This window comes from Nelumbo lutea, chromosome 3, assembly GCF_056320005.1.
Source record: "Nelumbo lutea isolate HS-2025 chromosome 3, American lotus-T2T, whole genome shotgun sequence".
Lineage (NCBI taxonomy): Eukaryota > Viridiplantae > Streptophyta > Magnoliopsida > Proteales > Nelumbonaceae > Nelumbo > Nelumbo lutea.
In genome coordinates, this window is record NC_142686.1 from 105,559,791 (window position 1) to 105,574,240 (window position 14,450).

The window sequence follows — 14,450 nt, forward strand, 5'->3', positions numbered from 1 at the left end:
TAGAAATGATGGTGGTCCATACTCTAGTCACAGTCAAGGAAACAAAGCTTGTGTTCCCTGTTCTTATTCTTGCTTTCTGAACTTGGGTCACTTGGTTCGAGAGAGAAAGATGGGGGGATTCTAGTTCAGATCTCCTACCCACAGGATACTAAAAGTCACGGGAACATCTCCTATTCGAAATTGCATCGGCGCCCCGGACAATGCGCCGCATAGCACATCTCAACCGTGTATTGTGAATATCGAACCCAAATCTAACAAGGTTCAAAATATCAATATGCCGGTAGAGGCGTATCGGTAGTCTTCTTTTGTTTTTTCTTTCAAATCTGATTCAATGGGGGCTGGTTTAAGGTCCGTCCACCCCCTGAATCAGTCAAAACCTGATACACTCTATATCGTAAAGCACCCGGTATGACACATATCAACCGATACGGGCTGATACGTATCAATATTTTGAACCTTGAAACCTAATAGTATTTGAGTTGACCGAGCCAAGACATGCCAAAGTTCATCTCAAAGGTGCCATTTGGTCCAATTGGTAAGAAATCTCCTTGTTGATGTACTTAATAAACATGATGTTTCTCTTAGAATTGGTAATAATATAGTTGGATCCATAGAACTCTTTCCAAAGGAATTTGCTCTTATCGAAATTAAGATGTGCTTAAATCAGTGTGAGGAAAAAAAAGTTTAAGCGCTAAAACAACATTTTCTGTCCAAACATGATGTTGGGTTCGGTGCCTACATATGCACTAATTGAATGCAAGGTTTCCAAAATGACACCAAAATTTAAAGTGAAAACTGAAACATCCCTGGGTCAAATTTGAGATTGAATTGATTTGTAATTAATTTAGAGAAAAAAAAACCATCATCATCAATAAGGGTGTCAATGGACTGGTTTTGGGTTGGACTCCATTCAAACCATAATCAATTTGAACGGATTGGACGGACCAACAAGACCTTGAATTGGACCGGTCCAGACTTAATGGTCCAAAGTATTGGACCTACTCCATCCATAAGGAATTTATGTTGAACTGGATTGGGTTGAGCCAATATCTGGTCTATGGATAGAAGATAAGAATATAGGTGTCAACAGACTGGGTTTGGATTGGAACCAATCTAAATTAAGACGAGTTTGAACAAATTGGATGGTCTAGACATTGAATTGGATTAATTCAAAATGATCCAAAATATTCATTAGATTGAATTGGACCTGATCCATTTGTAATGGACTCACATTGGTCTGGATCGGATCGTACAAAATCCAATCCAATTGACACCCTTCCATCAACCTTAGGACAGTCAAAACTTGACCGACCACCTGTTAATATCATCCTTGTATTTCTACTGAAACTCATCCTTTGGCCAAAATGACCAAATCAACAAATAATAGAACTTTAATTCTCTCTCTTAAGCAACTGTATATTACAGAAATATTATCATTCGGAAAAATAAAAAAAAAATCCATAGCAACTTTGTGCCACATGAGTGGAAACCCATCATTGCTGGTTAGGTCTAAACTCTAAACCCATCAATTGGATAATCCCAATGATTTGATCTAATTCCCTCCCAACCTCAAGCATTGGAAACTCTTGCACTGTAGAGATTTGTCTAAACCACAAATGACCATCAACTAACTTTCTTCCTGTTTAATAAAATAAATCTTTAGTATAAAATTTTAATCAAACACCATTTTCGATTATCCACGCTTTGTTTTTTGATAAGAGACGTTCATTAGAAGATGCCTCATGTTTAATCCAGAATTCATGGATATGATATAGATCTGTAAATGGCTTTTGGCTTGGTAATTTCTAAGACCATATACCTTCATCAGTTCCCTATTTTGCTTAGGCATTGCAATTAATAACACATGATGAATCAAACATTCAACACATCAGTTGCTTACATAGATTTGGGTTGTGTTTGGTATCGTTGTCATTTCTATTTGTAATGTTTTAGGTTGGTCAATACAATTTTTAGAGAAATTATCTTGTCACATCACATCAGATAACCGTTTTCTACTAAAAAAAATATAGGCATCAGATTGGGTATTGGCATTTACCGTAGAAATACCAAATTTGATGTTTCTTCAATAAACAAAAATGGTACCAAATGTATTGATAACTCAAAGCATTTGTGATAACAAAAATATTCTCATAAAATTTGTATTGGCCGACCTAAAACGTTACAGGTGGCTATGGTACCAAACACAACCTTGGTTTGTTTTTCTTATCATTTGATGAAATCACTAGTTGCAGTGGTGGATTGGATGCCAATGACCAGAATCTGTTCAAGGTTGCTTTTTCTCGATTAGGGAAGGTTTTTCAAAATTGGAATTTTCAAAAAACTCAAACGGCATATGATATCATGTGCTAACAGACGTGAATCGAGAGTAAACAAATGGGAGGTTTTTATCTGCTGATATAAGTCTGATTTGAAAAATGAGGGGAATTTTCATTATTTAGGTGAAAAATGAGGGGAGATTTAAGTCTTCTACCCTAAATCATTCAATCCATACTCACATACCATGGTAATGAAAATGGACCATTAATCAAACATCTTCTTTGGCATTGTGTGGTTCCAAAGATCAATTATTTGGATTCGATTCAATATCCAAATAGAAAAATTCATTGAATGTTCCAACATTTGAATTCAATCAATTTTATTTGAATATCCGAATCTAAATAAGATCTAATTGAATTGTTTTAGGGAAAATTTATAATATGGAAAAGATATGGTATGGAAAGAGTTTTGACCAATCAGTTATCAAAACCCACTCATGAATTTTGGTAAATAACATCTGATTCATTACCAAGTATATGATTCCAGTTGATTGGTCAGATGTTTTTCCCATATCATATCTTTTCTATATCATAGTTGAACCCTTTGTTTTATCATTGCATCCTTTATAAAATAAATAAATTACTTGTATAATTTTATTAGAGAAATAAAGGGTATTCTGGTGTGTGTGTGTGTATGTATATATATATATATATATATATATAATTAGGTAATCGACGTTAAACATGTTCGTGGGTTGGGCTGGGCTTTGTTTTTTTTATTAATATAATACATTCATGCCCGAACCCAAGCCTGACCTAGACCTTGAGCTGGAGCCCATTTTTTGCATAAAACCCAAAACCTGGCCTAGAAATTGGGTAAGAAATTTTTTTTTTTTCACTCAACAACAGAACCAATATATATACTAAATCAATGTTTGCCACGTCAGATGGCTTCTTTGTGCTCCATTACCCCAAGGGAGCAATTCTAGAGGAGTGCAAGATTCCCTCTAAAAACCCATCAAATTGCCACTTGGCATGGTAATTTCCAATTTTCTTTAATCGCGATTTAAGAGGGAAGTTGCCAAAAACAGGGGATTTGCGTAAACTAATTGGAGTCATTTCCTTCTTCAAATCTAGAAAAAACAAGGGCTTCTAACGTTCCCTTCTCTAATTGTATCATCTTAGGAAATCGAGACATTTCCAAACATATACAATATTTATGAGGACTCTTTCTATCGTTTCAGAGTTTCCATAATTTCAGTCACTATCAAAGAGCATAAGCCTCTAATACATTGAACAGGTAGGAGTGTTGCCAAACCCGTACAAGTTTTTTTCTGTGTTTTTATCTTACTATCATTTTTTTTGGATTGTAGACACTTCTATGACTTTCTTTCATTTGAATCAGGGGTTTCATCTCACTCAGGTTCGGTTTTTACAAAAACATTGCAGAAAATCTTCTTTTATTATAATTTTCGGATTCATAACATGGTTTTTAAAAACAACCCAGAGGCTGAACTGGTCAGGGGTCCGGTTACCGGGTCAGACGGTCCGACCGTTTGAATCAAACGGTCAACCCATTCTGACAAAAAAATGGTCAAAATCGTTTAAATGATTAACCTCCCGGATCAACTATTTGCTGACCAAAATCAACGGTTTTGAACAAATTTCCAATTTTGAGAAAAACCAAAACTGATCACCTGACCAATTCCTAGTTTTTCTGGTCCAAACGTCCGATCCGATTTTAAAAACCATAATTCATAATATTGTTTTCGTACTAAAGAATGGGGTCCTATTGGGCCAAAAATGTTGTAAATCACTACTAAGTCGCAATCTGTCATAATATTCTTTTATAGAATAGAGATCATTTTTATCTATTATGCTATTTTTTGCTGGTTTAATGTTGGAATTTGGCTTTCGAGACAACTTCTAACATCCAAACGATGGTACACAACATCCAACAGTCCAAATCACTAGATAGTTGAATAATTCAATAGTTATTTTATTCATTAACTTCATAGTAAGTAATTCAATAATAATTACTGAAATATTTATTATCTTTATATAATTAATAGTAATTATTAAACAATTATTATTGTCATTAAATAATTACTGAAATTATTTAAATTAATTAATGTGTGAAATTATTGAAATTACTGAAAATATATTACATTATTGAAATTACTGAAATTCATGAAATTGTTAGACTTATTGAAATAATTAATCAAATTAATGAAATTAGTGAGGTGATGAGGGCGGATTTGGCCCTCTAGTGAAATTGTGACACCTGTCACCTCATGCAAACCAAGTGCAGCCTCTTGACAACTGGGCAGCTCGGCAGAGCTTGCCACAACTTGCCACTTATAGATAGCTTGGCAGAGCTCGCCACAAGCAGCTCGGCATATCTCGAGGAGCTCGGTGTAGCTAGGGGTAGTTTGGCATAGGCAGCTCGCCACAGACAGCTAGCCACTCCGCAGGTAGCTTGGCGTCTTACGAAGAGCTCGCCCCTTAGGGACAGCTCGGCACTTACAGGTAGCTCAACACTTAGGGGCAGCTCGGTGTATTGCAGGAAAGTCTCCTACCTGACAGCCATACGTGACATATCCGGAGGCCTGCGCCCACGTTTCTCGCTAGGTGGCGCCGTGCCTGCCAGTCTTGAGAGTTGTCCCTTGACTGGCAGAGCCGTACTCTGTAGCAGCCGCCTGCACCCACCACCTCAGCTCTGGTAGTAACGACGGCAGTAGAGAGACAGAGGCAGTTACACCTGACTTGACAGAGGCTATTACGCCTGATTTGACAGGACACCACTATATAAGGACTCCCACCCCCAAACACAAGGGGGAGAGAATGAAAAAATGGAGGTAATCCTTGCTCTCTAGCTCTCTCATTTCTCTCCAAGCTCCCTACAATCAGAATGCTAACTTAGGCATCGGAGAATTCCCGCCGGGAAAATACCCCCAGGTCCTTTGATTAAGTTCTCGCAGGTTCCTCAGCTCCCGCCGCCTACAAAGGAGAGGAGATCACCTCATGCAGGGGGCAGTCGGGTTGCGCTACACCAGGGAGCTTGTCACCAAGTAGCTCACCACCAGGGAGCTCGTCACCAGGTAGCTCACCACCAGGGAGCTCGTCACCAGGTAGCTCACCACCAGGGAGCTCGTCACCAAGTAACTCTCCACCAGGGAGCTCATCACCAAGTAGCTCACCACCAGGGGGCTCGTCACCAGGTAGCTCTCCACCAGGGAGCTCGTCACCAAGTAGCTCACCACCAGGGAGGTCGTCACCAAGTAGCTCACCACCAGGGAGCTCGTCACCAAGTAGCTCACCACCAAGGAGCTCATCACCAGGTAGCTTTCCACCAGGGAGCTCGTCACCAGGTAGCTCACCACCAGGGAGTTTGCCACCAGGTAGCTCATCACCAAGCAGTTCGCCACTAAGGAGCTCCATCATCCTCTGAGTCAAAGGCCACCTGGGGGTAGGTCAAATGACGAGATACTTAGCCAAAAAATTGGTACATCACAAAAAAAATGGTACGTGACAAAAAACAGTTACATCATGAGGTATTTCAATAATTAATGAAATTCAGTAAATAATTAAAATTATTCCAATTATATGGTAAACAGTAATTGATTAACATTGATTATATTAATTACTACAATAATTGCCTACATTATCTAGATTCAAATCTGATCCATTACATTTTTTTTTTATACTCAACAGTTTTGCTAACATTATCTAGAGTCAGGTCAATAACTATGTTATTTTTGATAGTTACTAGTGCTTTTTTAATAGTAATTAATGTTAAATTCATGACCTTTTCGCATTTCTCTTAAATTCATTAGGGCTTTTCAAAGCCTACAAAGGCCCATTGTGAATAAGTTTTATTAGGGGTGACAAAAAAAACCAAAAAACAAAATCGACCAAAACTGAACCGAAAAGTTGGTTAACCAAATAGGTCGTTTCGATTTCAGTTAACCAATGTAGAAAACCAGTGGTTAACCGAATCGATCAGTATACATATATTTCTATTATATATATATATTTATGTATATTATATATATTTTATATATTATAAATTAATAAATATGCATTATATATAAATATATATTTATAGTATATGATATATTATTTTTTATTTAAAATACAATATTTATATATATTTATATATGTTTTTTTAATATATATTGTAAAAAATATAAAACCAAAAAATCGATGAACCGAATTGATAGTTAACTGAACCAGTCAACTAGTTAACCGATAGGTTTGAGTTCGGTTTCGATTACCAGTTTTCCAAAAACTGGTACTATCAGTTTGGTTACAAAAAATGTCCCACGGTTCGATTAACTGAACCATGAGCACCCCAAAGTTTTATTATCCAAAACTCACATTCCCTTAAAATTTTTTTGTGGATCACATTTAGTGATTATTAATGGAATTTGTCCACATAAGCAATTAAGTATTTTACATGTACCACATCGGACATGTATCAATCATTAATTTTACCCCTGATGCCAATATATAGTAATTATATATATATATATATATATATATATATTCCTTTGTTTAATTGGCATTGGATAGGTTAAATTTAGGGTAATTAGGGGTCAAGTCGGGCTTGTCAAAGCCTAGGTCAAGCTTTGAACTTATGATGATTTCTATAGCCTTGGCCCAACTCAACTTGGGTTCCAAGCATGAAACATAAGCCTCAGGCTTACATCTAATATATAATATATGTTATATTTAACATTTTATATTAAATTGCATGTAATATGCATATAAATTCATTTTATACATTATTAATATAAAATCTAATATATAATATATACTATGTTATCATACTAGCCTAGTGTGGACATAGGCTTAGGTCAAGGGTAATTTTTTCATGAAAAAATATTTAATAAGTTTGACTAGCCACTCATGGGAGGTCATGTATAATATTTAAATGCTTATGTGGACAATTTCTATTAATCACCACTAATGGTAAATTAATGGGAATCTAATGAAAGGTGAGTTTTAGATGATAAAACTCATCAATGAGCTCCTTGGAGGTGATCATGTGTAGGCCCGTAACAGGTGGAATTGTGTCATAAATGACCATAGGGCTAATAATGTGATAATGTTAAATTTGCTTCGCATTCCTTTAACAAAGCCCATGCATCGCATAAGTCCCGACTAGTATATACCAAAATACAACAGTGAAGAAATTTTCTCCTTTTTTGAATTTTTATTTTTTTTTATTTCATCTCATTTTTAAACAACCAATGATATGCTCTCCTTCCCCATAAAAATTACATAAAATCTCTTTCTCTTTTGCTCCCAGGTTCCCAATAACCTAAATAATATCATCTCCTAAAATTTCTCCTAAACTATCTCCCCTACTATCCTTCACATTCTCCTAAATTATCTCCAATTTAATAGAGGTTTTTCTCCTAAATTATATCTAATACTATTTATCATCTTCCCCACTTTTTATTTAAGTTTGAATTAAAAATTTTAAAATTTATTTAATATTCTCACGACATCTAATATATATATATATATATATGTATATTAAAGGAAGGTCTTCAAACTATAGCTCCCTACCATTCAGACATGTGGCTTTCTCATTTTTCTGGATATCTAGACACGTGGCATTTTCTAAGAAGTTGTTGTTAAAGCCCACAACCCACTACTACCATTCACACAAGTGGCCTTCTGATTTTTTGGAAAGCTAGACATGTGGCATTTTATTGAGAAATTCCTGTTAAAGCCCACAATCCACTACCATGCTACAATCATCCACTATTCAAACATGTGGCATTCTCATTTTTCCTGGAAAATCAAATACATGACATTTTCTAAGAAGTTACTGCTAAAGCCCACAACCCACTACCACTATTTAGACACGTGGCATCTTATTAATTCAAGAAATAGGGTTCAAAAAGTGGGTAGTTTCACTCATAAACATTCTCAATAGACAAACATGTATTCAATAGAAAATTAAATACATGGCATTTTCTAAGAAGTTGCTGCTAAAGCCCACAACCCACTACCACTATTTAGACACGTGGCATCCTATTAATTCAAGAAATAGGGTTCAAAAAGTGGGTAGTTTCACTCATAAACATTCTCAATAGACAATTATTTATTTGCTTAACACATGTTTATCTAGTATATTAAATACAAATGGTGAAACCCATTAAAAGATTACCATCAACCCACATTTGTTTTTAAATGATTTTTTTTTTCTAAAAGAAAATACTTTATTAATTACAAACTTGATTTAACTTTTAGGAAGCAACCTAATTTAACTTTTAAAAATAAATAACTCAAAATAGATTTATTAGATATATAGTAAATACCAAATAAAGTGGGTTATTGTTTACCAATAACATCTCGTTTTATATCTTAAATCAAATTAAAAAATATAAATTAATAGTGGGTTTCAAATAAAATAGGTCAGAATAGATTGTCAATTACAAAGATGCAAGACCTACATTAGTTTTTTTTTAAATATAATTTTTGATAACTAAGTAGTAAACTTCAAACTAAATTATACATGTATTTAGTTACCCTCTACTTAGTACAGGGTCATTCTCTAGTTATATAATAACTTTAAAATATTTAATGAAAACACAAAAAAATAGTTATACTCCCTTCTTTCTGTTCCCCACACGTTCCTAATAACCTAAAATAATATCCTCTCCTAAACTACCTCTCCCACTATCCCTCACTTTCTCCTAAATTATCTATAATTTAATAGAGATTTCTCTCCTAAATTATCTCTAATCCTATTTATCCTCTCCCCCAATTTTTATCTATATTTATCTAAAGAATGTTTGGATTAAAAATTTAAAAATTATTTAATATTCTCACGAAGTTATATAATAACTTTAAAATATTTATAAAAAACACAAAAAATAGTTATAATAGATTTAATATTATTCATACTATTAATAACTTTATATTTTTATAAAGTTATTGTTTTCCAGATTAATAAATTTAAATGTAATTCAAATAAGTTATGTTAAAAATATAAATTGTTGTTTTCTGGATTATTTGATTTAAATGTTATTCAAATAAATAAATATTTAACATTAAAAAGTAAAATATTGCTTAAATATTTCAATAACTAAATATCTAAAATAAAAAATATTAAAAATAGCTAAATAATTATATAACAAAATAGTTAATATTATGTAATAATTTTAAAATAAATAAAAGTCAAATAATAAAAATTTTCAAATATTTTATATATTATTTGATTATTTAAATGAGTAGATATTTTAACTAGTGAAATATTTAACATAACTAGATTTTAAATGGTTAAAATAATGAAACTATGTAATAAATTTAAAAAAAATTCTTAAAACTAGAAAAATCATTATAACATAATATTCAAATTAATAATAATTTAATAGTTTCTAAAATTAAAAACGAAATTATGTAATAATAGTATAAATTATAATTTTTTGGAAAATTAAATTCAGTAAATAGTTAATATTTTAAAATTTAAATAATGATATTATTCAAATAACTAAATAATATTGTAAATAACTAATTTCATTTATATTAATTAATAATTATTGAAAATAAATTTAAAAAAATTAAAGTTTATTGATAATAATTTTAAAATCTTAATCTATATTTATTATATATTTATATATATACTAAAATCAGTATTTGTTATATTTCAAGTAATTATTTATTGTTTTGTGATAAATGTACTTTCAATAATTGTATAAATCAATTTTTTTGTTATTTAACATAAAATTTTCAATAATTATTAGAAATTAAAAAAAAATCTTAAAACTAGAAAAATCATTATAACATAATACTCAAATTAATAATAATTTAATATTTTACAAAATTAATAATGAAATTATGTAATAATAGTGTAAATTATAATTTTGAGGATTATTAAATTCAATAAGTATTTAATATTTTAAAATTTAGATAGTGATATTTTCTAAATAACTAAATAATATTGTAAATAACTAATTTCACTTATATCAATTAATAATTCTAGATAATAACTTTCAAAAAAAGTTAAAGTTTATTAATAATAATTTTAAAATCTTAATCTATATTTATTATATATTTATATATACTAAAATCAATATTTGTTGTATTTCAAGTAATTATTTATTGTTTTTTGTGATAAATATTTTTTCAATAATTATGTATAAATCTATTTTTGCTTTTTTTTAACAAAAAATTTTCAATAATTATTAGAGATTAAACTACTGTTATTTAACTTTTCAAGTTTAATTTATTATACTTACTATATTTATTGTATTTTTGTTATAATTTATTGATTAATATTTATTAGAGATTAAACTATTGTTTGAGATTATACTATTTATTGACTAATTTAATATATTTTTAGTTTTATTTTATTTTTTTAATTATTGTATTTTATTACCAATATATTTTCAATAATTGTGTACGTTTGCTATAAATTTTCAATAGTCATTGGAGAATTATTTTTATTTATTAGAGATTAGATTATGAATTTAGCTAATATTAGGAGAGTTCACGGGTTGGTTAGTTGTTTGGTCAACCAAACCAACCTGGTTAGGTTGGAGAGTTGGTCACTCGAAACTAGGAATGCAAACAGATCGGATCATATTCGAATGAGGGCATATCCAAATTCGACCTGATACTATTAATTGTAGATCTTGGATATGATACACATGAATCTAAATTCAAATCCAATGAGGAAGTTAGATTTTTGGATTTGATCTGATCTAATTTGATTTAAAAAATTAATAAATTATTAAAATGAAAATAAAATATAACAATTTAAATAAATAAAATCATCCATCGTGTCACAGAGGGTTCCACCTCTGGTCTCTGGCAAGCAAACCACAAACAGTTCATAACACCCAATTACCAACCCAAACACCCCGTAAGATAAGAATCCATCTTTCCTCTCGGTGGCCACCAACACTGGATTGAACACCCCACCGAACACTAGCACTTGCCTAACCATTGACAATGCCGAGTTCATCACACACGTTGGGAACAACTCTAGCGTGTATATCAGCAACACGTTGAACGCCGTGCACGTGCTAAAGAAGCTCACCAACCCATAATTTAGGGGGGTCTTTGTAATTTATCCTAAATAAAAACAAAAACTATAAGTATCTTTTCAACTTTTTTCATCATATATATACATATTTTTTATAAAAAAATAAATAATATAACAAATTTACAAAATGTAATATAAATAATATATTTATAAATGAATAAATAAGTAAAATATCTATAAGTGCTATATATATTTATATATATAAATAAATAACATATATATCGGATCAAATCTTATCGAACCAGATAAGGGTTGAGTGATTTAAATTTGACCCAGTTTCTAATCGGATCCGAAGATTTGAAAATGGGGCTATCCAAATCCAAGAATATAGGATCGGACTTCGGATTGGATCATGATCTGATTCATTTGCACCCCTACCCGAAACCAACTAACCATTAGTGAATCTGCCCAACTCGGGTTGTATCAGTTTGAGTTGAATCCTATTGGCTACCATGTTTATGATATCAATTGGTTAGTCAAAGTTTTTTCAGATATCATATATTTTCTATATCATTGTCGAACTCAAAATATAAATAATCATTAAATATTATTTAAAAATAAAAAAAAATAAAATAATTGTATACTCTTATGTATTTCTATTATTTAACTTTTGCTTAACAAATCCCGCTATTTTATTTATATTAAACTACACCATAGCCCAATTCTCCCACCAACCCATTACCATACACAAATACATGATTTCAAGTCTGAACACTTGATTAACAGATCGATAAACATCAATAAACAGACTAAGCTATTTAAATTTCTTTTGGAGTTTCAAAACGGCCAGCACCACCAGCAAGATGAGCACAAAGGATCCAAGCAGAGACCCCACGATGGAAGCTGCAGCCTGGTGACAGTATTTTCCAAATACGCTACAAACCTCGTTCCATTTCAAGTGTGAGTTGCCTTTGTAGGCAACAACGCCGATGGCAGAGGCGGCTCCACTACCGGAGAGAAGCAGTCCCACCATTATCACGTCGAGGATCACAACTGCCGGCGAGAAGCCATTTGTTCCGACTCGCTCGGGGATTATTGACAGTAGCAGAGAGAACGCTGTGTGAGTGCATGCTATGGCGTTTGCCACCACGAAGTATCTTAACAAGTAAATTAAGTCAGTTAATATATTATTGATCAACAGAGGACAAATTAATACACAAGGGTAAATTAGAAAGAAAATGCATGGAAAAGGAAGGAAAAGGTAGGGGAATCTTTACAAACCTTGTATAGATTTCCCTGTCTTTCTATTCCTTTCCCTACTTTTTCCTTCAAACCAAATATAGCCTTGGAGTTTCATCAGTTAACTTCAAAAAAAAGATTCTTATTTAGTTGTTTAAAGTTTTTCAAATCTCCGAATTACCCTTTTATTATTTATTTGAATGATTTATGATTCCATTCGTTTTCTAAACATAACATTGATGCCTTCTCATGCGTTGCTCCAATGAATTATTGCAGATTTATTTCCGATGGATATAAATTTATGTGGTTTTAATTTGTTTGTTTTTTCTTGATTTATTGGAGAAAGGAGTGGATAATTTTTATATTTTAAGATGAAGAGAGACATTTATGTGAGTGAAATGAATCAAGAATTTAAAAAAGAACACTTTTTTTTTTTTACATGTCAATGAAAAATACTTGTTATTTTAGCTGGTTTCGTTTGCAGAAAACAAAGGTATTTTTGGTCAATTAGCATTTAGGCTGTATTTGGTTTGAAGGAAAAAGTAGGGAATGGAAGGAAAACCTTTACAAACCTTGTATAGGTTTCCCCACCTTTCCCTATCTTTTCCTTCAAACCAAACATAGCCTTCAGAGAAAAAGGGCAAGAAAAAGAAAATAAAGAAAGTTTAGGTGGACATTTTGATAATTTTAACACATTCTGTCATCTGACTTAATGGTAACGGACTATTTATTGCAAAGTGAAAGTTCAGGGGTCGGGTATTTATCATTATAAGGGGAGTTTTTGTAATTTACCCAATAAAAGGAAAAGGTAATTAATTAGAGAGCTTAAATGAAAGTGGAGATCAGGCCAGATTTGGCAGTAACAGCAACTTCCAAGGGAGGAAGGTCAGGGACAGGGACGATCTTAATTTCCTTGCTAACTCCCATGACGATGGCGGCAACCAGGGTTGTGACGAAGGCCAGCAGTCGAAGCAAGAACTCCGGCAACCTTATGACAGTTGTTGGGTTCTCCGCCTTAACCACCTTCCCTCTGCTCTCCGCCACCTCCATTCCAGCCATCGATCTTGCATCCTATTGCTGTCTTATGACAGTTGAAGGGTCCTTATATAGAGTGAAAGAGAGTAGAGGGGAGGTGTTCGGATCTCCTACCCATACCTACCCACATGACATTACAGTTGCACATTGAGAACATTTGAGAGGAGAGCTGAAGTGTACTAGATTGTTTATTCACTTTCTAATGGTAATAAATTCAGCAAACCAAACCTCACGTCAATTCTTTCCTGAGCTGATATATGCTAAGGACATTGGCTCAAAATTAATGGTAATGGTCATTTAATTAGATACAAGAACATTTACCCGCCTCTGATATTTTAGATCACTGATTTCATTTCGAATGACTTTTGTTTTTGGAAACTATCTCCCCTATCCATGTCAGATGTTATATCATTGATCTAAAAAGATGAATCATTATTTTTGGTGATTCATCTTTTCAGCTCAACTTCACTAACATTAATGGTCAACCAAACAACAAAATAACCGAGTGCTGATGTGGCACTCGGCATGATCCCCAGCTACCACCTTAGTTACACTTCTGTTCCAAAAGCATTTTTGCCAAACACCTACAAAACTGGAAGCTGAACATGAGTGCAAATTCGCTTGGCTTAATTTTAATTTGTGGATATGCTTCCTTGGCTTAATTTCAATGGGAATTTCTTTGAAATAATTAAATGTATATGGTGGTCATGAAAGCAGACAAACTGAACATATTGTTTTTTTAGATGAAATATTTAAATCAAACTTATTATATTTAAATTAATAGATGAAATATTTAAATAAATGTTTTTTTTAGAGTTCAATCCCTTTGAAAATTGTTTGATTGATTTTCCAAATTTATTTATGCCCACACCCTATAAAAACCATCCCCATAA

General features: G+C 32.3%; 1 pseudogene; it reads right to left on the reverse strand.

Moving 5' to 3' along the window:
- Positions 1-12,017: 12,017 nt before the first annotated feature.
- On the reverse strand, positions 12,018-13,581 carry LOC148867368 (CASP-like protein 1E1 pseudogene; annotated as a pseudogene).
- Between the last annotated feature and the right edge of the window lie 869 nt (positions 13,582-14,450).